This window comes from Chrysemys picta, chromosome 24, assembly GCF_011386835.1.
Source record: "Chrysemys picta bellii isolate R12L10 chromosome 24, ASM1138683v2, whole genome shotgun sequence".
Taxonomy (NCBI): domain Eukaryota; kingdom Metazoa; phylum Chordata; order Testudines; family Emydidae; genus Chrysemys; species Chrysemys picta.
The window spans coordinates 13,935,464-13,961,420 of record NC_088814.1 but is presented as its reverse complement, the minus strand read 5'-3'; the positions used below and the strand labels follow the sequence as shown (position 1 = coordinate 13,961,420).

General features: G+C 53.8%; 1 protein-coding gene across 13 annotated transcripts in view; it reads right to left on the bottom strand.

Annotated features, from left to right (window-relative positions):
- Positions 1 to 25,957, bottom strand: part of LOC122173225 (zinc finger protein 383-like) — a 90,374-nt gene that overhangs the window by 39,345 nt on the left and 25,072 nt on the right. The window lies entirely within an intron of this gene.

Sequence of the window (25,957 nt, the reverse complement as noted above, 5' to 3'; positions counted from 1 at the left end):
TTCCTGGCCAATGAGAGCTGCAAGGAGCGGAGCCTACAGACAAGACCAGCACCAGGGACAGAGGTTCCCGGTGTGGTGCTCGTCGTGGCAACGCGGCTCAGGGCGGGAAACGGCAGCGCGTGGAGCCGCCTCGCCGCCATCCCAGCCAGGCAGAGCCGGCGCGACCGGAACGCAGCACACAGGGGCTTTAGTGGCTGCAGCACGGGCCCCCCCTTAGCCCTACTCCTTTCATGAGTGCATCACTGCCCCACTTCTGCCCCATCCCCACACACAGTTACAGGGCAGAACCCCATAGCTGAGCTCTGAAATCTCTCTGACTGGAATGAAGTTACTGCAGAGTCAGGACAACCCCACCTTTGGGCTCCATGTCGGACATCTCACCCCACTGCACCGAGCCCGACATTCCCAGAGCTTCTCGCATGTGATTCCCTCAGTCATCAGAGCCAGGCGGAGAGAGGAGAAATTCTCCCAGACTCCCTTCAACCATTGCCAGCCCACAGGGCAGCGGAGCTTGCGGGCGTGGGGGCTCTCTTTAAGCAATGCCAGCTCTCAGGGAAGTTGCAAATGAGCTTTAGCAAAGTGTGTGTGTGGGGGGTGGGGGGGTTTGTGCCACGGAAAACTCCCCTGCTTGAAGGTTTTATTCTTCTGATTTGTGTTCCTGCCCTTTCTCCCTCCTACAGACATCTAGAGGCTAACAGGAGCCAACTGAGCCCACCGCTGATCACATCTCTTGTGAGATGCCAAAGCAGCTGTTGCCTGGGAAGGAGGAGACAGAAGAGGCAGAGCAGGATGTGCCGGGTGCACCAGCCACACAGAACCCCATAGTCTAGGCGGAGGAAGCCAAGCCCCTCCCCAGCCCTGCCGGACATGCTACAGCTGGAGCACCCGTGTGAAAGGGAGCAGCTCAGCTCAGTCTAGGCAGAGCGCCGAAAATGGAGGATGCACATTGTGGGCTCCAGTCCAGAAGCAGCTGAAGCCCCTGAATGCAGAGCCGCGAGGAGCCAAGACCAAGCCGCATCCCCAGGGCCCTGCAGACGTGCAGTGGAGATCGGAGTCTCTGGGAGTTTCCTACGCCGGGAGCCCAGAGACCCCCAGCCCATGGCCTAGAGACATCTTGTAGGAAGTAACCTGGGTGAACCAGCCATTGTCATGCTGAGTGACGTCAGATGTTCTGGTTGGATCCCCACTGAATCAATGGCAAACACATTGGCCATGGACAAGGCCTTGGGCTAGGAGCCGGTGGAGTAACAAGGGCCCGGGTCCTCCTGCCCTGGCTGCCATCCATCCTTGGGTGGCAGCCCACCTCCCCAGTATGCCACTAGACTGCACAGCCCGAAGAGGGGGGGCAGCCATCTTGTCTCTGAACTCTCAGCTAAACAGCCCTGTTCTGAAGGGCAGCGATATTGACTCTAGTCTCTGGACCACACAGCACTGAGGGAGAGAGCAGTCATATTGTCTGGAGCCATCGGGCCACACAGGCATGAGAGACAGGATAGCGGCACGGACTCTGGTCGTTGGGCCACACAGCCCCGACGGAGAGGGCGGCCGCACAGACTCTGGTCATTGGGCCCTACAGCCCTGACGGAGAGGGCGGCCGCATGGACTGTGGTCGTTGGACAACACAGCCGCAACGGAGAGGGCGGCCGCATGGACTGTGGTCGTTGGGCCACACCGCCCCGACGGAGAGGGCGACCGCACGGACTCTGGTTGTTGGGCCCTACAGCCCTGACGGAGAGGGCGGCCGCACGGACTCTGGTCGTTGGACCACACAGCCCTGACGGAGAGGGCGGCCGCACGGACTGTGGTCATTGGACCACACAGCCGCAACGGAGAGGGCGGCCGCACGGACTGTGGTCGTTGGGCCACACAGCCGCAACGGAGAGGGCAGCCGCACAGACTGTGGTCTCTGGGCCACACAGCCCCGACGGAGAGGGCGGCCGCACGGACTCTGGTCGTTGGGCCACACAGCCCTGACCGAGAGGGCAGCCGCACGGACTCTGGTCGTTAGGCTACACGGACCTATGTGGGAGGGCAGCCATTTTGACTCTGGCCATTAGGCCAAACCACCCTGAGGCTAAGGGCAGTTATTTGTTTTCAGCCATAGGACCTCGCCCGTCACCCCTAAGGCATCGCTCATCTGTCACCATGAGACTGACCCCATGACATAAGACTTTTGGGGTCAAGATGGAAACATGAGCGGAAGCAAGGAGTGGCATGTGACCCCTCTAAGAGCTCCTCCCACTCCTCTACCAATCTGGGGGTGTTTTATCTCCATCGATCTGCCTCAGGAATGGATTTGAACAATGAGGGAAAGTTCTGAGGGAGAGTGACCCATTCGGAAGTGGGTCATGTGACCCCTCCGAGAACTCCTCCCAGTTGGGGTGGGCCTCATCCCCTTAGGACCAACCAGAGAGGGAATTTCACCAAATAGGGTTAGTGCCATGGTGGGGAGACCTGCCCGCGAGAGGGGCCCATTACCCCGCCATGAAATTCCCCCACTGTCCTCTACTAATCGGTCAGGGTTTCACACACACCCTTTAGGCCATCCCAGAAGGGAAATGTATCGATCAGAATAGGTAGTGCCCGAAGGTCTAGGCAAGAAGCCGCCGATCTCTGGAGCTCCATGTTTGCGTGGCTGGCAGCATCGCCCTGGAAGTCGCAACACAACGCTGCGTGGAAGAGGCCGTCTCGTTCCAAGGGTGTCTTTTGCAGAAATCACGGCCTAGACTTCGGGCTATACCTGTTCTGATTTGTACATGTTTCCCTTCTGAGATGGCCTAAGGTAGGAGTGAAACCCTCACCAATTGGTAAAGGGTGGTGGGGGGACTTCTTAGAGGGATCACGGGATCCTTTTGCGGGCAGGTCACTCCACTACAGCACTTCCTTGTTTGGTCAAATCCCCTCTCGGGGTGGTTCTACAGGGCTGACGCCCACTTCAATTGATAGAGGACAGAGGGAGGAGATATCAGAGGAGATATACAACCCCCTTCTGGATGGGTCACCCTGTCCCGGAATATCCCCCGATTGGTCAAATCCAGTCTCCCGGTGTGTAAAATGCTGGTTGCCCCTGCCAAATTTTAGTAAAAGAAGGGACGAAAGGCATGGATCTTTTGGGTTATATATAAGGTGGCCATCTTGGACTTTGGAAAAAATGTTGTGACCTTTTGCCATTTGCTATATTATTTTGGGTTGGGAAGCACACTCCCACGCACGGATTGAATCCGCGTAGATAGGGTCTAACATCCAGGCAGAGACGACGCAAAGAGGGATAGGGAGGGGTTTTAGTTAGGTCTATACTCGCCCGTTCCTGCGTCCAGCATAGAAGTCCATCCCTAATGTCCAATGTCAAGAGAACAGCGTCCGTCCATCGCTGTTACTGCAAGAGAAAGTAGAGAGAACATCAACATTACCTCATGGGTCTAATTGTTTGTGAGAGTGGAGCAGTTCCAGAGTTAAAGTTTTGTTAATCCGACTCTTCTCTATCCTATCCTAACCCTTTTCCGCGTAGTAAATGATGTCTGGTTTGTGTGGTTACCACTGCGTGGCCTTATTTTCTTGTGCTAAGGCAAGCTCTGATAGACGAGCTTTACAAAGGGGACCATGTGGGAAGAATTTACTGTAAGATTTCCCTGCATCTACTGAATGGGGTTTGGGTTCTGCCCTCTTTAAAGGAAGGAAAAATCCTTACAGGTGATCCTACAGGGCTGAAACCCACTGTGATTACTTAGTAATCTGTCCTACTCACCACGATGTTTGTGACCCTGTGTATCATAGGGAGGTAGCCCATGGGGCATTAGGAATCTTTTGATTTCAAATGGACACTTGTGGTGTACAGATGAAGGACAACATTCAAATCCAATGTGCACAGAGACTGTATGGACACTGAACGTATTGAGTACATACTTTTATCTTTAATCTGTTCATTAAACAAAGACAAAGGAGCAGGGTTAGGAGGCTGGGCACTGACTTCCCCAGGATCATTCCTCTCCTAGTAATTCCCATTACAAATCTCCTGTCAAGGAAGAGCCTGAGGAAGTGTGATCAGTGGAACTACACGGAGCACCAGAGAAATCAGGGCCCTGAGCTGAGAAACAACAAGCCTCAGCCAGTTCACGTTAATTCACTGTCCTCAGCACAGAAACCCCTGAAGCACCTGAGGATTACTTGAAAGGTTTTATAGACTAACAAATTTATTAGAGCATAAGCTTTCGTGGATGCATCCGAAGAAGTGGGCTGTAGTCCACGAAAGCTTATGCTCTACTAAATTTGTTAGTCTCTAAGGTGCCACAAGTACTCCTGTTCTTTTTGCGGATACAGACTAACACGGCTTCTACTCTGAAACTTGAAAGGTTTTGAGGGGGTTGGGTCTGCAGAGCTAGAGATGAAGCCTATTAACGGCTGGTAAATCAAGGACAGAGTATAATTTTTCATGTGGCTAAGGGTGTGGATGTGGTCACCCACAGCAGAAATGCATCTTTGTGTTGAGATCCCAGGGAGGAGGGGGAAATCCCAGAAGCTAAGAGAGACAGAGAAAGTCTCTTTGACACCCCGGCAGGAGGGAGAAGCAGCGTGTCTCCAGCAGCAAAGGGAGGTGCCGAGATGAACTCCTGCAGCAGTGCCCTCAGAGACAAAGGGGTCCAAGAGGTGCCTGTCACTGAACAAGCTGTTCCAATTGTTCACAGCCAGAGTTCTGCAGTTGAGGAAAGCATAGACCTGGCCCTAGAGAGCACCACGGATGGTGACTTACAGGGGGCGCCAGGAAAGGAAAACAGGGAAAGGCCTTTTGAAGAAGATGGGAAAATGTCTAGGAAAGCTTCAGTGGGAGAGAACGAAAGCCCTGACCAACCCTCTCAGCAGGTGTGTGTGCCCAGCCAGGACCCTGGGGAAGTCATGTTGTTAGCACAGGAATGTCCTCATGCTGGTCACCTGGGGATGGACACCCCACACAGAGGGGCTGACTAAACCTCTACCTGCCCCCAACACTCCCCCAGGCCACCAGCCTGGAACTCAGCCTCAGAGCGTGAACTGTGGAGCTGACCTTTCAGAGGAAAGCAGTCACACAGCTAACCCCTCGAGGACATGGGGTGGTGGCAGATGGGCTCTCCCTCCAGGCCCCAGGGCATATGTCCGGTTTTACGCTGCTGCGCTCAGGCACATCTGATCCCCAGGGGGAGCGGGAGTTGGGATTCACCAGGACATCCATTTTGACATACTTAAGGGAAAGGACGATATCCCTTTAAGGCAAAATTCAGCCTCTGCCAAGGGTTTGAATCCAAGGAGCCTTCAGGCTGAACATGCCTGTGTGTGAAGATGGAAATGACCCAGCTGGCTGGGGGCGGGGGTGACTTCCCCTTGCCTGGCAGCACAAAGGAAGCAGCGGAAAGAACGCTGCTGGTGTCAGGGACACCTGGACAGAGGGAGGATTTTCTTAACCCCCAGAGCCCACGTCACAGCCCTTCAGGAAAGGGGGCTGGAGAAGGACTCAGTCCTGGGGGTGAGGGCGTCAGGTTGACCCCAAGAGGGGAGATGTGCTTCTTGCAGATGTGCAGCCCTGGGGTTGGGAGATAGCTCCAGACAGGGCCTCCCAACGTGCAGGAGCACCCTGCATCTTCCCCTCACCAGAGTCTGCAACCCCCAGGGCCGTCCCTTACCTGCTGTCCCCGTGGTGCCCCAAATTATGGTGACGTGAACATGCAAACGCTGGCGGGGCGGGAGGTTACCTGGTTACTACTGCCAGGGCCATCGCTAGGGGGTGCCGGGCCTGGGACAAGCGCCCGTCCATGCCAGGCCCCACCCCCAACTCTTCCTGCCCCTGCTTCACCACCACTGCAACCCTTCCCCCAAGCCCCCTTCTCTAAGCGATGCGAGGAGCCGCAGAGTGGAGCAGGCTGGGGCCGGGGCGCTCTGCTTCCTGACGGTGAGTGTGGGGTCGGGCCCAACCCCTGCTGCTGGTGCCAGGCCCCTGATAACCCTCTGGGTTGTCCTGGGCCCCACGCTTCTGCATCCCCCTGAAGCGCGAGGCCCCCCAAGGCGCGGGGCCCGGGGCCACCGCCAGTGCCTCCTAGCCACGGCTCCCTGCTCCCCATTCCACAGCAGCCAGGCATTTAACCGCCTCCCTGCTGGACTGTACCAGGTAGCGTACCATGGGGAGGGGAGGGCAGGGGGAGAGTGTGGGGGGGCCGAGCTGCAGCGGAAACAAGTCACGTGGGGGGAATGGGGTAGGGGCAGGGAGGTTGTGTAGGGCGCCATAAATTCTAAGGACAGCCCTGGTGACACCACAGCCCCAAGACTGTGACTAGATGCAGGATCTGTGCTGAAGGGACCCCGGAGGGAAAAGAAGAGCCAATAACTGAAGACAGACAAAGGTTCAGGAACGAGGTAAACGTCACAATGGGGATTGTCCAAACCAACTTCAAAGGCCGAGGATCTAAACAAACGGCAAGGGATGCCATCAATCCTTATGAATGCTCTTTTGCAACGCGTGAATTGACGATAATGTTTACTCCTGTGAAAAGGGATAAAATGCCCAATTCTTGGGAAGGGAAACCATTTCCATCCTGCTCATGCTTACTGCTGGCAGAAGGTAGGGAAAGGCAGAGATTCCATCATTCCAGACCTGTCAAGGTATAACACATCCACTGCTTTCCCCTCATCCACAGAGCCAGTTATCTCGTCATAGAAGGCAATTAGGTTAGTCAGGCATGACTTGCCCTTGGTGAATCCACGCTGACTGTTCCTGATCACTTTCCTCTCCTCTAAGTGCTTCAGAATTGATTCCTTGAGGACCTGCTCCATGATTTTTCCAGGGACTGAGGTGAGGCTGACTGGCCTGTAGCTCCCCGGATCCTCCTTCTTCCTTTTTTAAAGATGGGCACTACATTAGCCTTTTTCCAGTCATCTGGGACCTCCCCCGATCGCCATGAGTTTTCAAAGATAGTGGCCAACGGCTCTGCAATCACATCCGCCAACTCCTTTAGCACCCTCTGATGCATCGCATCCAGCCTCGTGGACTTTGCTCGTCCAGCCTTTCTAAATAGTCCTGAACCACTTCTTTCTCCACAGAGGGCTGGTCACCTTCTCCCCATGCTGTGCTGTCCAGTGCAGCAGTCTGGGAGCTGACCTTCTTTGTGAAGACAGAGGCAAAAAAAGCATTGAGTACATTAGCTTTTTCCACATCCTCTGTCACTAGGTTGCCTCCCGCATTCAGTAAGGGGCCCACACTTTCCTTGACTTTCTTCTTGTTGCTAACATACCTGAAGAATGTACCTTCTTGTTACTCTTAACATCTCTTGCTAGCTGCAACTCCAAGTGTGATTTGGCCTTCCTGATTTCACTCCGGCATGCCTGAGCAATATTTTTATACTCCTCCCTGGTCATTTGCCTAATCTTCCACTTCTTGTAAAATCTGTGTTGTATATCGACCTGGGTATGTGGCTGGTCCTTTAGGATCTGAAGAACCCTTTTGTTTGATGGAATTGGCTTCAAATAACCACTCGGCAGTAAATTCAGTGTTTTTGGTGGCAATAAAAGGACTGGAATGCCTAAAGAGATTGCTTTTCTGACTTCTTGTTAGCGAGTGGGGTGAAAGAGAAGTTTACTTTGGTTGCTGGTTTGGTATCTCTTATCAGAGAATGACCACTGCTTTTTGGGGGTGCCTGCCCGATTTCTCAGCACTTTGACCTGAATTTACTATTCTCAGTTATGACCCACTAAGGGCTTCTCTACATCACGCAGCTCTTAGCGACAAGGCTGGGTCGACAGTGTCTTGTCGCTAAAAGTCAGTGTGTGTGAACGCTCTTTTGTGGTATTTTGTTGGCACTTTTGCCGACAAAATACTTCCAGCCCCGCGAGCGGCATAAGCTTTGTCGGAGGAGAGCGCTCCTGCCGACAGAGCAGCGTTCACACCGCCGCTTGCGTCGGCAAAACGTTTGTCTTTCGCGGGGGGCTTTTTTAAGTACCCGCAAAAGAGAAAAGTTTTGTCGACAACCATGCAGTGTAGACATACCCTAAGGCACAGTGAGAGATGGCTTTTGCTCTTTTGCCTACTGCTAATGACAGGGAGCTAACACAGGAGAAAGCAGAGGCAGGCAGGTGGACCACAGTGGCCAGGAGAAAGGGAGAAGAAACAGCAGATGAGTGGCTGGAGAACGTGGGCATCAATCCTGCTACCTCTTGCATGCAAAGCACAAGCTCTACCGCTTGAGCTAATTCCCCACCTCTGGCTTGTGGGTAAGACACACACAAAGTGAGGGCTCTGGGGTGTGAAGTGGAAGAGAGCGTCAGATGGGGGGATGCTTATAGTTGGGGAAGGGGTCCCGAGTCCTGGATCTCAGCCACACGCCTCGGCACAAAGACCAATGGTCCCTGCAGGACGTGTGTCACGGGGATAAGAGTTAGTAATAAGAATAAGCAACACACTTAAGAAGAGAACATGACTTTTATCTAACCCAACATAGCCAGGAGCAGCCCCAGCTCAGGATCCTCAACCGGACTCGCCCCAACTGCCGGGCACAGCGTCCAGTTAACAGCCCCCCCTTGGCCTGGCTGGACACCCACAGACACATGGCCACACGCAGCCCTTCCCTGCTTTGGCTCATTCCACGCTGTCTGTACGCCTCGATTGTGGGCTGCGCTCAGGAGGCCGTGTGGGAGACCAGTTTGCAGTCCCCTGACAGAGAACTACAGTTCACATCAAAAGCTGATCTAACAATGATCCCGGGGGAACGTGTGAGCTCACGCTCCCTGGCCACAATAAAAAGACATGATCCTACTGGGGTCTCTTCTATATGACCTTAGAGACTAAGAAATGTATTTGAACATAAGCTTTCGTGGGCTACAGCCCACTTCATCGGATGCATGTAGTGGAAAATACAGTAGGAAGAGAGAGATATACACAGAGATATGAAACAATGGGTGTTACCATATACAACATAAGGAGAGTGATCAGTTAAGGTGTGTACGGGGAGCGAGTAGCTCAGGGTGCAGGGAGGGGTAGCTAGGGGCTGTGTGCAGGCAGGGGGTAGCTCAGGGTGCAGGGAGAAGGTAGCTAGGGGCTGTGTGCAGGAAGAGGAGTAGCTCAGGGTGCAGGGAGAGGGTAGCTAGGGGCTGTGTACGGGGAGGCGGTAGTTCAGGGTGCAAGGAGAGGGTAGCTAAGGGTTGTGTGCAGGCAGGGGGTAGCTCAGGGTGCAGGGAGGGGGTAGCTAGGGGCTGTGTGCAGGAAGGGGAGTAGCTCAGGGTGCAGGGAGGGGGTAGCTAGGGGCTGTGTGCAGGCAGGGGGTAGCTCAGGGTGCAGGGAGGGGGTAGCTAGGGGCTGTGTGCAGGAAGGGGAGTAGCTCAGGGTGCAGGGAGGGGGTAGCTAGGGGCTGTGTGCAGGAAGGGGAGTAGCTCAGGGTGCAGGGAGAGGGTAGCTGGGGCTGTGTGCAGGCAGGGGAGTAGCTCAGGGTTCAGGGAGGGGGTAGCTAGCGGCTGTGTGCAGGAAGGGGAGTAGCTCAGGATGCAGGGAGGGGTAGCTAGGGGCTGTGTGCAGGCAGGGGTGGCTCAGGGTGCAGGGAGAGGGTAGCTAGGGGCTGTGTGCAGGCAGGGGAGTAGCTCAGGGTGCAGGGAGGGGTACCTAGGAGCTGTGTGCAGACATGGGGGTTCCCGGTGGAACTCCCAGCTTTAGGGGGCGAGGCCTTGGGGCTCCCAGCTTCAGCCTCCCTGCTGCTCCTGGCTTGGGGGCAGGGGAGGTTTGCTGGCTTGAGCCCCGCACCGCTCCTGGCTTCAGCGCTGGGGCTCGCTGCACCGGGTTTCAGCCGCGGGGCTCCATGGCCCCCATGAAAGGGCTCGCGGCCCCGGACCCCCGGCTGACAACCGCTGATCAGACCAAAACAACGTTGGTAAAACCACAGGTCCGAACAGCAATGGCCGAGTCTTGGGGTTAGTCCTCCAGCCCCAGGGGAAAAGCTTCAGCCGGCCCCTCCCGCTCCCCTCCCAACTGCACCTGTGTGGCCAGGCAAACATGGATGATCAGTGCCGCTGGCTCCAAGCCTCCCTCCCTACCCACTTCCACCGTGGCTCTTTGCCCACATTGTGCCCCACGGGGGAAGCCGGCCATGCTGCCCAAGCCAGGCTGGGCAGGGAGGGGGCCCCTCGTCTCTGCTAGCCAGAGGCCGGGAATGGGCGATAGGGGACGGGTCACTGGACGATCCCTGTTCTGCTCAGTCCCGCTGGGCCCCCGGCACTGGCCGCTGTCGGCCAACAGGACACGGGGCCAGATGGACCCTTGGTCTGACCCAGCCCGGCCGTTCCTACGTTCTATGGGCAGGGGCTTGTGGGGCTGCAGCCCCCTAACTGTGTATCCCCCCCGCCCCATAGCCAGCAGCCAGCGCAAAGCTCACACCCGCCACAGCAGCAGGGGGCACTGCTGGTCTGGGGCTGCTCCCACAACCTGCTCCAGCCCCCCCTCCCCGGGGCCGATCAGGATCTGGGGGCGTGTCCAGGGGCCCAGGACTCCCCCCAGGTGGGGCAGCCTAGCACAGGATGGGAAGTTCCGGGTCTGGCCTCCAATCACAGCCGCAGTTGCTCTCTGCACGGGCCAATCAGCGCCAAGGAATGCACATTTAACCGCCCTGCCTGGATGGGTGACGGCTTAAATACAATAGGAGAAAGGGGGTGTATTGGCACCAATCAGAAGCTGGGGAGGGATGATAGGCATGTGGGAGCGCCAATCAGACACCAGCGAGAATCTTAGTGTCTGTGGACGGAGCTGGCAGCACGGGGGAGGGGAATCTCCAGTCGGGCCCTTACCCGCTGCTCCCCGGGAGCCTCCCCCAGGGCAGATCCCCCGGCCCGGCCCCGCCCTCCTGGTCCCGCCCCTGCCCCAGGGCGGCCCCGCTTGGGGAGAGGGGGAGAGACCCCCCAGGGAGCGATGCCCCGGGCTGCGGGGGGCGGGGCTAGACACGCCCGCGGGGGGGCGGGGCGGGAACATGTTGCCTGCAAGAGCCCGGCCCCGCCCCTCCCTAACGCGAAGCTTCCGCCCCGCTCTGGCGTCACTTCCGCCCCGCTTCCGGGGCTAGGGGCTCCCTGGGCCTGGCCCCGTCACACCCTGAGCCCGGGGCTGGAATAGCAGGTGGGGAGCAGCCTATGGGGCAGGACTGGGGGGTAGAGCTGGGGGGGCGGTTGGAGGTCCCAGGGCTGGAATAGCAGGTGGGGAGCAGCCTGTGGGGAGGACTGGGGGGCAGAGCTGGGGGGGGGGCGGTTGGAGGTCCCAGGGCTGGAATAGCAGGTGGGGGGCACTCTGAGAGTCAGGACTTAGTAGACATCAGAAAACGCACACAGGCGAGAGGCCGTATAAATGTTTGGACAGTGGGAAAAGCTTGCGTCGGAGATCACAGCTTATTACAGCTCAGAGACTGCACACCGGAGAGAGGCCAGAGAAATGCCGTGAGTGTGGGAAAGGTTCCCCTGAGCGATCAGCCCTTACTGCCCAGGAGAGACCCACATGGGAGAGAAACCCTGTACAGGCCTCCACTGTGCGGAAAAGCTTCAGTGACCACTCAAAGCTTACTAGACATCGGAGAATCCACAGGGGTCAACATCAGCCAATCCCACAGGGACGAAACCTCTTAGATTTCATTAGCTGGTGTGTAAAACACTAATATTGGAGCTTGGACATCAGAGACTCCCCCACACCAGAGGGAAATTCTCTCAATGCCCTGACGAGGGAGGCCATAGTAAGAACTCCGTTTCCTCATTCCCACACTCAGGTGAGTGGCATTTGGCTCCCGGGAATCCAGCTGTCCGGTGCTGGGGGGAGGACGCAGCAGCACCCGAGCATCAGCTGGTCAGTGACTCTCTCGCTTTGCCTGGTCTAAGCAAACCCCAGACAGAGGAGAGGACCCCCAATCAGCACCTCCTGATGGCTGCAGCCCTGGCTGCTGAGCTGATGGGCCAAAGGGGGGAGAAGGAAGAGACAGAAACTTTCCAGACACTCCCAGTCCCTGGCTGAAGCCCCCCCCCTTCCCAGACCGGATCCCCCTTCCATGGAGATTGAGAGAGGGAAACTTGGGCCAGACCCCACCTTCCCTCTAGACACCTGTCCCCTCCCCATATCTTCCATCAGCCCCTGGGCTGGGCTCCCCCACTGACCTGGAGCTGTTCCCTGGAAGGGGAGTGTCCAGGAAAGCTGGTTACTCCGCCCCTCCCCAAATCCCTCAGGGCTGGGATCTGCTAGATCCGATATTGAGGGAGCAGGAGGAGGGTTTGTGGAGAAACGGGGGATGGAATGGTTGGGGCTGGTGGAGTTGGGACGCAGAGCGAGCTGGGGGCTGGGGCTATCGAGTGTTTGGGGATCATGCGATAAGAGGAGAGGGAGAGCATGGAGGGGCGAGGGGGAGAGGTGCTGCCGCTGATCATTCATTCGCTTTCTACCTTCTCCCTGCCCCCTCTGCATTCAAAAAGCACCAAAAAGAGGGGCTAATTTCCCCAGGGCCTTTTACGGGCGGCCCAGAGATCCCACCTCTGCCTCCACAGCATTGTCCTTGGAGGTTCCTTCTGTGGTAGGAAATGTGGGCGGGATGAGCCAGCACATCCCTATGACGCTCCACCAGATTTGCTAGTGTAAACTGACCCTGAGCATCTCATGTGTTCTCACCCGCCCCCCCGTTAGCAGAGTGACTGCTAGTGCCTGAATTCCCCCTTTGGGGCCGGATTGTCTCAGTCCCAGAGATTGTCACCTTGCTCCAGGCCGTGGGGAAAAGCATTTAGTGTTTGTACACTTTCTACCTTATGGACCAGAATTAACTAGATGATAAAATAGTGGGACATTAAGATGTGGTGCTTTCCCTCCAGTGCTATTGGAGGGTGATGGGGTGAGTCTGAGGGATTCCCTCCTTCCCCCTTCACCATCACCCTCCATCCCTGACACAGCAACCTCTGTCCAGCAATGAAGAGTTTTATCCTCTCCTTATCCTATCTCTCCACCTACCAAAGGGTCACATGCCACAGGGGTTTTTCTCTCTTTGGGACGGCCGCTTAGTTGCACACTCCCATATTAGTCTAGTTTGACAGGAGGTAGCTCAGATTTGTTGAGAACTTCATGAGACCAATGATCATTTGCCGGAAGAGTCTTTTCTTTAATTACAGGTTTTTTAAATTTTTGTCTAACCCTTTGTCATGAGATTTGTGGTGTTTGAACAATGACTGTGGTCGATCTCTCAGCACAGACACCGCGGGTGCGAGCTGGAGTCACGCTCCGAGGGGCAGAGACTGAGACAGGGAATGAAGTTACTGCCTGATACAGTCAGGAGTGGGGAAGTGGGGGACAGAGCTGGGAAAGTGCTGGGTTTGCTCTTCAGAGCCAGAACGAGCCGAGGCTCAGAGCTGTGAACTCCCTGCGTCAGAGCCGGAGAGACTAGAAGCCGACGCTGAACTCTAAAGGGCCATGAATGACATCCCAAGAAGAATGACGCAGGGAGGGGGCAGCGTCTCCCGACTGCTGAGATGACGAGGATGGGCACAGGCAGGAGGGTGCTGGGATGTCAGCAGTTGTAGCCAGCCTTGAAGCCAGGTCCTCCCACGTCACTGAGGCCAGAGGAAAAGGAGGAGCCTTAAAGCCCCGCTGGTCGCCCCCTCCTCGTCTACCCCCGTGTCCTCCTGTGTCAGGACAAGAGAGACTCCCTCTGCACACTCACCCCACATTCACCCCTCTCAGCTGAGCTCCTTGGATTCCCTGCCGTCAGCGTGTGGCTTTTGTCCCTGGGTCCCAGCGTCGCTCATGGCTTCTCTGCACTTTTCTACCCATTTATAAATGCTGCTGTTGCTGGGGCCTGCAGGAGTGGGGGCAGCAGTGGGCTGAGCTGGGCTGGGGGTGGGGAAAGGAGTCTGTCTTTGTTTGTCCTTTGAAATAATAAAGTAGAATTGAGTTTCTCCCACTCCCAGTGTCCTTTGATTTGCATTAACTTGCTACCAGCTCCAGAGTTACACAACGCAAACGTGGTCTGCAGTGGGTAGAAATGCACGGTGAGGTCATAGAAGCATAGAATATCAGGTTTGGAAGGGACCTCAGGAGGTATCTAGTCCAACCCCGTGCTCAAAACAGGACCAACCCCAACTAAATCATCCCAGCCAGGGCTTTATCAAGCCTGACCTTAAAAACCTCTAAGGAAGGAGATTCCACCACCTCCCTAGGGAACCCATTCCAGTGCTTCACCGCCCTCCTAGTGAAAAAGATTTTCCTAATATCCAACCTAGACCTCCCCCACTGCAACTTGAGACCATTACATCCTCAACACCCCCTTCTCTTTCTCTCCAGACTATTCTTTTAACCATTTGGTGTCCCTTTTAATCTCTAGGCTCCCAGCAGTGACAAAACAGCAGTGATGGTACTGCCTGGGGCCTGGAAGTGAGCCATTGTTTTCGACTTGTTTCCAAAATGATTTGTTGGGAGGCTGCTTATGTATAGCTACCACTGAGAACAGTCTAGCTCCATCCTCTTTGGAACCCCCTTTCGGGTAGTTGAAAGCAGCTATCAAATCCCCCCTCATTCTTCTCTTCTGCAGACTAAACAATCCCAGTTCCCTCAGCCTCTCCTCATAAGTCATGTGCTCTGGCCCCTTAATCATTTTTTTTTGCCCTCCGCTGGACTCTTTCCAATTTTTCCACATCCTTCTTGCAGTGTGGGGCCCAAAATTGGACACAGTACTCCAGATGAGGCCTCACCAATGTCGAATAGAGGGGAACGATCAAATCCCTCGATCTGCTGGCAATGGTCCTACTTCTACAGCCCAAAATGCCGTTAGCTTTTTTGGCAACAAGGGCACACTGTTGACTCATATCCAGCTTCTCGTCCACTGTAACCCCTAGGTACTTTTCTGCAGAACTGCTGCCTAGCCACTCGGTGCCTAGTCTGTAGCAGTGCATGGGATTCTTCTGTCCTAAGTGCAGGACTCTGCACTTGTCCTTGTTGAACCTCATCAGATTACTTTTGGCCCAATCCTCTAATTTGTCTAGGTCCCTCTGTATCCTATCCCTACCCTCTAGCCTATCTACCACTCCTCCCAGTTTAGTGTCATCAGCAAACTTGCTGAGAGCGCAATCCATCCCATCATCCAGATCATTAATGAAGATATTGAACAAAACCGGCCCCTGTACCAATCCTGGGGGCACTCCGCTTGATACTGGCTGCCAACTAGACATGGACCCATTGATCTCTACCCGTTGAGCCCGCCGATCTAGACAGCTTTCTATCCACCTTATAGTCCATTCATCCAGCCCATAGTTCTTTAACTTGCTGGCAAGAATACTATGGGAGATCGTATCAAAAGCTTTGGTAAAGTCAAGGAATAAGACCTCCACTGCTTTCCCCTCATCCACAGAGCCAGTTATCTCGTTATAGAAGGCAATTCGGCTAGTCAGGCAAGCCCTTGGTGAATCCATGCTGACTGTTCCTGATCACTTTTCTTTCCTGTATGTGCTTCAGAATTGATTCCTTGAGGACCTGCTCCATGATTTTTCCAGGGACTGAGGTGAGGCTGACTGGCCTGTAGTTCCGCAGATCCTCCTTTCCTTTTTTAAAGATGGGCACTACATTAGCCTTTTTCCAGTCATCCGGGACCTCCCCTCCCGATTGCCTTGAGTTTCCAAAGATAATGCCAACGGCTCTGCAATCAAATCAGCCACCAACTCGTTTAGCACCCTTGGATGCAGTGCATCCGGCCCCATGGACTTGTGCTCGTCCAGCTTTTCTAAATACACCTCTACCCCAATATAATGCTGTCCTCCGGAGCCAAAAAAATCTTACTGCGTTATAGGTGAAACCGCGTTATATTGAACTTGCTTTGATGCTTTGATCCGCCGGAGTGCGCAGCCCCGCCCCCAGAGCGCTGCTTTACCGCGTTACATCCAAATTGGTGTTATATCGGGTCGCGTTATATCGGGGTAGAGGTGTAGTCCTGAACCACTTCTTTCTCCACAGAGGGCTGGTCATCTCCTCCCCATACCGTGCTGCCCAGTGCAGTAGTCTGCGAGCGGACTTTGTTTGTGAAGAGGCAAAAAAAGCATTGAGTACATTAGCTTTTTCCACATCTTCTGTCGCTTGGTTGCCTTCCCCATTCAGTAAGGGGCCCACACTTTCCCTGACCACCTTCTTGTTGCTAACATACCTGTAGAAACCCTTCTTGTTCCTCTTAACATCCCTTGCTAGCTGCGACTCCAAGTGTGATTTGGCCTTCCTGATTTCACTCCTGCATGACTGAGCAATATTTTTATACTCCTCCCTGGTCATTTGTCCAATCTTCCACTTCTTGTAAGCTTCTTTTTTGTGCTTAAGATCAGGAAGGATTTCACTGCTAAGCCAAGCTGGTCGCCTGCCATATTTACTATTCTATCTACACATCGTCATGGTTTGTTCCTGCAACCTCAATAAGGATTCTTTAAAATACAGCCAGCTCTCCTGGACTCCTTTCCCCCTCATGTTATTCTCCCAGGGGATCCTGCCCATCAGTTCCATGAGGGAGTCAAAAGTCTGCTTTTCTGAAGTCCAGGGTCTGTATTCTGCTGCTCTCCTTACTTCCTTGTGTCAGGATCCTGAACTCGATCATCTCATGGTCACTGCCTCCCATCCACTTTTGCTTCCCCTACTAATTCTTCCCAGTTTGTGAGCAGCAGGTCACATTGTACAGACAAAGGCACTTCTGTCCTGTGGAAGAAAACAAACATGGCACATCCTGTGCAGGTCACAAGAGCTGAGCGCTCACCATCCATATCACCTTCCTTCTAAGAGCTTCCTCAGCTGTTGCAGGAACTACTCAGAGAAGCCTGTAAAATGGAAGCCTCAGTGGGCTCCAGGGCCGGCTCCAGCATTTCTGCTGCCCCAAACCAAAAAAAAAAAGCCGTGATCAGCAGTGGCAGTTCAGCGGCAGGTCCTTCGCTCCTGGAGGAAGTGAGGGACCTGCCGCCCCCGAATTGCCGCAGGTGCCGCCCCTCTCCCTTGGCCGCCCCAAGCACCTGCTTGTTAAGCTGGTACCTGGAGCCGTCCCTGGTGGGCTCTCCTCCTATATCTCTTCCTACACCTGGCAGTTAGTGCTTGGCTTATGCCCTGAAGCAGGAGGGTTGAAACCCTGACCCCCAGGTCATTTATCCTGTCTCTGGGAGAAGAGTTGGGGTTGTTACCTGCTCCTGCAAACCTGGCAGCTTTTCAGTTTGAAACTTTTGTTTCTCCGCTCTCCTAGGACCAAGCCCCAGAACCTGTCTCTTAAGGAGGCCTGTTAACTGCTTCTGCCTCCAAACCCTGTTGTACCCAGTTATCTTTAACTGCCCCCAACTCAGCCACCCCGCATCCCTCCGGGTCCCCTAATGCTGCCCCCATTTTCTTCTTAATCTCATCCCAGATTGATCCCTTAACTGGAATGGGCCCTGATTTTTCCGTATCCCTTAATCCAAAAAATCCATTACCCCTGCTTGCCAGAACCCACAACTACCATCACGAGAGTCCGCCATAATAACCCCCTCCAAGCAGCTGTGCGCACTGTTGGGGAGAGGGACTTACAGGCTGCCACGCACCTGTCCGACGCAATGCATGTGAGTCATGGCACCAAGATGTTCGAGGGTTTATCCCTTCACCCTCCACTCCCTGGTTCTTCTCACGTAAACAGAGAGCTGCAAAACTAGAAGTCCGAAGGTGCAGACAATTTGATGTTTATTGGGCTTAGATTCCAGCAAGCAATGAGTCCAGTTTCCTTTTGTCTTTTTCCCTCAACCTACTTCCTGTTTGCCCCCAATTTGTATAGTAATAGTCTCAACTATACCTTAACCAATCATTTTATGGAAATTTAACTAACCAATCCTAACATATTGTAACATGATTATCTAACCAATTATATCCCAGCACCTTAATTGGTTTACACCCAGCAAAATTAATTCTACAGCAGACAGAAGCAATCAAAGAACCAGACAGATTCCATACAGTTTAACAATGGAGAAGTGGGGACATAAAGACAAAATAACAAGAAGTGGGGGTTTCACAATCACAACTATTGATAGGTGAGTTCTTGCCAGACAGGATGCTGTGAAATTAAATTTTCTTTAACCATTTTAAGATTTGTCTCTTTACCCTGCGGTGATGGGCACTATCGGGACAGAATCGCCTTTCTAACAGCCCAATCCCCTCTGATTTCAATGGGAGCGGCTGCGCGGCGCTAAATAGGCTGCGGCCGCGCAGCTTAGAGGGAACTGAGATGTGCAGTGGCGCAGAATTCCCCCAGGAGTAAAGTTCATACTGCTGGCTTTGCTGGCGCCACCACAGTGTCTGTTGGGCAAATGGTGGAACTGCAGCACTTCTCGGTCAGAATATATTTTCTGTGGGGAAAAGATTGGGTGCCAGACACGAATTCTGCATGAATTCCCCCAGGAGTAGATGGAGGGGTATCCAGGGGTCAAGACTCACAGGATGGGCCGTGCTCTAGGCTCTGCTGGAGCCATCGTGACACAGAGGTTTGGTGGACAGCAGAGTATCACAGAGCTGTAGATTCTGCCCTGCACTCTGTGGTTCTCAGCCTGGGGCCCACGGGCCGCTTGCGGCACAGTCAGCGCAGGTGCAGCCCACGTGAAATCCTCAGAGACATACAAGTCGTAGATATATTGTGTGGATGTGGCCCATGTAACACACAGAGAGCTGCATATGCACCCACAATGGCAAATAGGTTGAGAACCACTGCTGTAGCCAAAGTAACAAGTGAAGTCACTCTACTCAACACTGCTTTATAAGTACTACCTGCTAATCCCAGCTATAGCTGATTGACGGGCTGGCCTTCTTGGCTCATAGATGGATTTTGGGGAAGGAGGAATCATGTTAATGCCCCTCGGAAGGCAGGAAGAGGTGGCCAGCCTTCAGTGATCGAGCTGGTTCCTGCCACCAGCTGTTAATGGGAAGGTGGGTGATTTAAGCTCACCAGCACTGGAACTTCTCAGGGTTGAGCTTAAGGTGTCTCTTAAGAAGAGGAGGAGGAAGTGTCTCTTCCATTCCTGTCTAGCCCCACCTGTCTCTTGTCCTCCTTCAGCCTCTCTCCTTCCCTGCTGGGGCAATGCAGAGATAAGCCCCCATCTGGGGGAGTCACAGGGAGCCTGTAGCCAATGAAGTGTGTGTGGGACACGGAGAGGGTTGTGACTCAGTGTGTGTGTGTGTGTGTGTGTGTGGAGGGGCTGTCAGGGAATGAGTGATGGAAACCAAAGGGGAAGTGAAAGTGAGGCCCCTGTCTGAGTATTATGACGCTGTGTGGTGCTGCCATTCCCCTTCCAGAACCTCCCCGACCTCATCTGTCATTGAACCCAGCGCTTGTAACCTGTCCTCATCACAGATGTGCTGCGTAGCTATGCCTCAGATAGCGAGTGACCCTCTCAGACAGCAGAAGCAGATCACAGACTCACGTAGGAGCGATGGGCAGATCCCCTGTCAGAGCCACATTCATCTGGAAGGTGCTTCACAATACACAACACTTCCCCTGTGTTAGAGAAACACTCTCCGCACACACCCCCTCATTGCCACCACCTTACTTTGCGCTCCGTGGGGCTGTTTGTCCTGTGGGATCTGGCTCTGCCTGGGAGGCCCAGGGTCAGTCTTAAAAGAACATTTGAGGAACAGGAGTCATCCCCATGGAAATCGCTTCACTTCTTTCTCAGGGCCACCTTCTTCGCCTTGGCTTTGGGTTTGGTTTTAGCCTTGCTCCCTCCTGTCTTGCTTACCTGGGGCACCCCTCCAGCAGCGGTTCCTAGGCGGGGCAGGCCAGGAGGTCTCCATGCACTCCTGTCCCCATCGCCCCTGCAGCGTCCCATTGGCTGCAGGGGCGTTCGGGGCAGGGGCAGCGTGCGGAGACACAGGCCCCCCCGCCCAGCCACAGGGACATGCTGGCAGACACATGGAGCGAGCGCGCAGGAAGCCGCTCAGGCCTGCTGTACTGCCGGTGGTGACAGTGGGGCCATTTTCAATCGCCCGGGGGCAGCAGGTGGGGCAGCAGGTGGGGCTGGGGGATGCGCAGGGGCGGCAGGTGGGGCCAGGGGAGAGACCCAGCCCCAAACTTTGCTGAAGCCAGGCCCCTGGGCCAGGAATATTCCTGGTGCCCAGCACCACAGGCCCATAGAACTCGCCACCTATGGCTTAGGGCCTGGGGCGTTTGGAGCTGACAGACCAAAGGTCTCTTCCCCTCCCCTGAGGGATGTCTCTAGTAACTGGATCTGGCGGCTGCAGCCCGTGGGTTTGTTCCAAGGGGAAGTCAAACTGCAGCACGACAAGGACAATGTGGCCTCACCCAATAGGTCCCTGGAAGAGGACGGGGCATCTGCTCCCCGACTTGTGATGGCAATGGGCAAACCCCACCCCCTTTCTGGGACTCCAACAAGGATCTGCTCAGGCAATCGCTGGGTGTGTCCTGCCAGGCTCCCCTCTCAGACACTCCTGGGCCAGCCAGGGAGACAGGGACAGGAGCGAGGTCTCCAGAGACAAAATCCTGCAGTAACTCACCCCCTCTGGGGAGTCTTTTCATGCCATGGAGCAGTGGATGGCCCATTAGCAAGGCTCCAAGCCAGGCCCTTGAAAGCTGTCCTCTCCCACAGGATGGATGAGGAAGTCTAGAAGCTGAAAATAGGGAGCAGGATCTTGGCCAGTCTCCAGGATGCAGCTTTCCATATTAACCAACCAGCCGGTGCACACGGGTCCAGAAGTTGGCGATTTCTCCTGTGGCTGCTAGATGGCTCTAGATGGCCCAGTTTGGGGTGCCCCACGACAGAAAGGGTGGCCTGTCCTGCTCAGGCCATCAGGACTCAGTGGTCAGGAGAGGCGCTTGGGGACAGGAGCTCTCTGTTGCTGCAGGAGACGGAGGTTAAACTCCCTAAGCTGTCAGGGAAGCTGAAGGTGTCGAAAGGGGAGAGCTTTAGCCGCAAGCTCAGCCAATCAGCACTGAGACTCTGAGGGGTGGGAAACTGATATTTCCCCACAGATGGCCCAGGGATGGCTCAGGTCACCTGTGGGGATCACTCTCTGAGCAGCCTTCCTGCCCCATCTCTTTGGGAGGCTTCCCACAACACAACGAGGGCTAGAGAGCAGTGGAGGGAGGGAAGCAGGGAAAAGAGAAACCAAAAATGACGAACCCCAATGTCCCCAGTAATTCTGAGGGACAATGGCCTAAGGTGTGCGGGGGAAATTCTCGCACCTTAACCTAGTGTTTTCCATGCCTTGAATTTGGCCAGCACCAGGTGGGTCAGGCTGCCTAGGTACCAAACCTCTCTGGGGCTCTTACCTGCCCCACAGGGACGTCTGTCTTCTCGCTAAATTAGCAGTGGGAAAGGGGAAAACTCCAGCGAGGCTCCTTCTCGCGCTCACAGACATGACCCAGAATTCTCTCTCAGTCCTCGAGGGGAGACCTTGAGGAGGGGAGTCCCTGCATCAAAGCCATTGCCCCCACCCTGCAGCTTCTTTTCCCTGCGCGTTGTCATAGACTCTCTGTCAGGTCACCGCCTCCCAACCTCCTGTGACCAATCAGCTGAGGTCCTGCAAAAGGCTATTGTGATGTCACTGCCCTGGCCAGCCCCTTTGCATGTTTGAGCTGCTCCCGCTGTGTCACACCCCCACCCCCAATCATTCAGTGTTAGTTCTGGGATCAAGCAGGCGACACATGGAAACATCAGCGGCTGCTCAATGTGCCACACTCAGCTTTGCAGAGATTTGGAGACGTTAAGGCAAGAAGAGACCTTTGGATCATCCAGTCATGGAATCATAGGACTGGAAGGGAGGTCATCGAGTCCAGTCGCCTGCACTCAAGGCAAGACTAAGTACTATATAGATCATCTCTGACAGGTGTTTGTCTAACGTGCTCTTAAAAATCTCCAATGATGGAGATTCCACAACCTCCCTAGGCAATTTATTCCAGTGCTTAACCACCCTGACAGTTAGGAAGTTTTTCCTAATGTCCAACCTAAACCTCCCTTGCTGCAATTTAAGCCCATTGCTTCTTGTGCTACCTCAGAGGTTAAGGAGAAAAATTTTCCTCCCTCCTCCTTGTAACAATGTTTTAGGTACTTGAAAACTGTTCTCATGTCCCCTCTCAGTCTGCTCTTCTCCAGACTAAACAAACCCAATTCTTTCAATCTTCCCTCATAGGTCATGTTTTCTAGACCTTTCATCATTTTTGTTGCTCTTCTCTGGACTTTCTCCAATTTGTCCGCATCTTTCCAGAAATGTGGTGCCCAAAACTGTACACGATAATCCAGTTGAGGCCTCATCAGCGTGGAGTAGAGTGGAAGAATTACTTCTCGTGTCTTGATTTCAACACTCCTACTAATACATCCCAGACTGATGTTGGCTTTTTTGCAACAGGTTACATTGTTGACTCTTATTTAGCTTGTGGTCCACTATGACCCTTGGATCCTTTTCCGCAGTCTCCTTCCTAGGCAGTCATTTCCCATTCTGTATGAGTGCAACTGATTGTTCCTTCCTAAGTGGAGTACTTTGCATTTGTCCGTATTAAATTTCATCCTATTTACCTCAGACCATTTCTCCAGTTTGTCCAGATCATTTTGAATGTTCATCCTATCCTCCAAAGCACTTGCAACCCCTTCCAGCTTGGTGTCATCTGCAAACTTTGTAACGGTATTCTCTATGCCACGATCTAAATCATTGATGAAGATATTGAACAGAACCGGACCCAGAACTGATCCCTGCAGGACCCCACTCATTATGCCCTTCCGGCCTGACTGTGAACCACTGATAACTACTCTCTGGGAACAGTTTTCCAACCAGTTATGCACCCACCTTATAGTAGCTCCATCTAGGTTGTATTTCCCTAGTTTGTTAATGAGAAGGTCATGTGAGACTGTATCAAAAGCCTTACTAACGTCTAGATATAGCATATCTACCGCTTCCCCCCATCCACAAGGTTTGTTACCCAGTCAAAGAAAGCTACCAGGGGTTGGTTTGACAGGATTTGTCCTTGATAAATCCATGCTGGCTATTGCTTATCACCTTATTATCTTCGAGACGTTTTCAGATGGATTCCTTAATTATTTGCTCCATTCTCTCTCCTGGTACAGAAGTTAAGCTGGCTGGTCTGTAATTGCCTGGCTTGTCCTTATTTCCCTTTTCATAGATGGGAACTACATTTGCCCTTTTCCAGACTTCTGGAATCTCTCCCATCTTCCATGACTTTTCAAAGATAATAACTAAAGTAAAGCTAGTCCATTGGGTGTGTGAGCAGGTAAATCGCCTCCCTCGCCCAGCAGCGCCCCTAGGGCAATGACCCAATGCCTCCCCCCAACCACAGGGACAGAGGCTGAAAGTCCATCTGATGGCAGGTCAGGGGCTGGCGTGGAATGTGCTGGGATCTCGGCCTGGGCCCTAGTGAGGTAGGTGACCCTGTCACACACAACCACACCCAGCAAGGCCTGCTCCGATTTTCTCCCTGTTTGTGAGTCCCAGCAGAGAGACCAGGGACTCATTGGTCCATGGAGAATGGGCTCCTCTACCCCAGCTGGGGGCTGCAAGCCAATGGCCAAGGGCAGCGGGTGAGGGGAGCTGGCACTAGCGCTCCTGCAGGGTCCATGGTGTGGGATAAACAGAGAACTCCAGTGTCCAGGGCTCTCCGGCCACGTGTCCATTCCACGGCAGGAGGGGATCTGGGACCAGAGCGAGGGGGCCTGGGGCAGGAGTCTGGGACGCAGCCATCGGGGAGAAGGAGGGAATTCAGCTGTGCTGGGGAAGCTGTGCTGAGCAGAGATGCTGCTGCAGATGCAGCTAGTTCCCTGGGTGCGATGTCGCAGCACTTTAACTACATGGTTAATACAGAGGTTGCAGCTCAGCTGAGTAAAGTGCTGCACCCGTTTTAATGGTGTTAGGGGCTTTGCCAGGCTATAAGACTGAGGTGCAGCTTCATCCTGGCCACTCCCCTCTACCTCTGCTCCAGCCCCCCTCCTCCAGCCTGTCCATGCCCCCCACCCCCCGGAACACTCCTTGGGCCTGCAGCTGCTGGGGGGAGGCACAAGTGGCACCTCTGTTGGAGGAATTTCCCAGGGTGGGGGAGGGCTTTACACCTTCCCTACAGCCCCTTTGGCCTGCGCTAGCCAGCCTGGGAGCCAGAGCACAGTGGTGGGCTGGGTCCAGACTTCAAGAATGTCTCTTGATGTAGGGTCCAAACCCGGATTCTGCCTTGAAGTGCGTAGGGGCTGGTTCTCTGAGGAGCTGGACCCCTGCACTGCCCACGGACTCCAGATGCAGTTGGAACAAGGTCCCTGCAGCTCTGTAGTTCAAAGAGATAAACGAAGGTACCCAAAATGAGGCCATTGTTGTACATTTAGGTCTTACCGCCTTGCCCATTAACAACAGTAGGTGGGCTAAGGCTCATTGTCAGTCACTGTTTATACTTGATCACGGCTGACCTGGTTCTGGTCGTAAGCAGAGGCCTGGCAGTGAAAGGTCCTGATTCTATCCCCAGCACCCAGAGACAGATGGTCCCTCAGGGATGTAAAGACCCTGGGGGATATTTTACACTCATGATCTTTCCCACGGGCTGGGGAATTGCACAGTCTCATCCCAGGGCTAAGTTGCACAAAGTGAAAATAACTGAAATGTGACCCCTGCGTTGCACACTGTGCTGTGCTGCCCTGGGCAGATGTGGCTTTAAGCTGGTGTCCAAGCCCCGTCCCACTCTCAAGAAGGACTGGGCCAAAAGAGCTGATTTTCAGTGGCACTCATACTGCCCGGGTCCTGGCCACCAGTCCGGGGGGCTCTGCGTTTTATTTTAATTTTAAAGGAAGCATCTTAAACATTTTAAAAACCTTATTTACTTTACATACAACAATAGTTTAGTTCTATATTATAAACTTACAGAAAGAGACCTTCTAAAAATGTTAAAATGTATGACTGGCACGCGAAACCTGAAATTAGAGTGAATAAATGAAGACTCGGCACACCACTCCTGAAAGGTTGCCGACCCCTGACCTAGGGGTTACAGTGGACAAGAAGCTGGATATGAGTCAGCAGTGTGCCCTTGTTGCCAAGAAGGCCAATGGCATACTGGGCTCCATTAGGAGGCACACTGCCAGCAGATTCAGGGAGTGATTATTGTCCTCTATTCGGCACTGGTGAGGCTACACTTGGAGTATTGCGTCCAGTTTTGGGCCCCACGCTACAGAATGGATATGGACAAATTGGAGAATCCAGGGGAAGGAAACAAAAATGTTTGGGGGGTGGGGGGACTGGAGCACATGACCTATGAGGAGAGGCTGAGGGAACTGGGCTTATTTAGTCTGCAGAAGAGAAGAGTGAGGGGGGATTGGCTAGCAGCCTTCAACTACCTGAAGGGGGGTTCCAAAGAGGATGGAGCTCGGCTGTTCTCAGTGGTGGCAGATGACAGAACAAGGAGCAATGGTCTCAAGTTGCAGTGGGGAGGATCTGGTTGGATATTAGGAAACACTATTTCACTAGGAGGGCGGTGAAGCACTGGAATGGGTTCCCTAGGGAGGTGGTTGAATCTCCTTCCTTAGAGGTTTTTAAGGTCAGGTATAACAAAGCCCTGGCTGAGATCATTTAGTTGGGGTTGGTCCTGCTTTGAGCAGGGGCTTGGACTAGACACCTCCTGAGGTCCCTTCCAACCCTGATCTTCTATGATCCCAAGTCAGTCTCCTGAGGGTTGGAAAAGAAAGTGTCAGACGTGGGAGTGGGCAGGGAATTCCCACTGAAACTCAAAGCACAGAGTGACCTGTCCAATCTTATAGCCCTGGTTCCAGCTATTGAGAAAATTGCTTCTGGGCTTTTTCTAGGCTAGTTCAGATCATTTATAGATGTGTCGTTTGGGTTTTTTTTTTCCCTCTCTCTCTCTTTCTTTTAGTATAGTGATGCTAAAACTTTTGTAACTAATACAGCCAAATAATGAGATGAATAGTGAAGCAGGTTTAGCTACTTCATAAGAAAATGGGTAAATTTATTTCCGATTTTGAG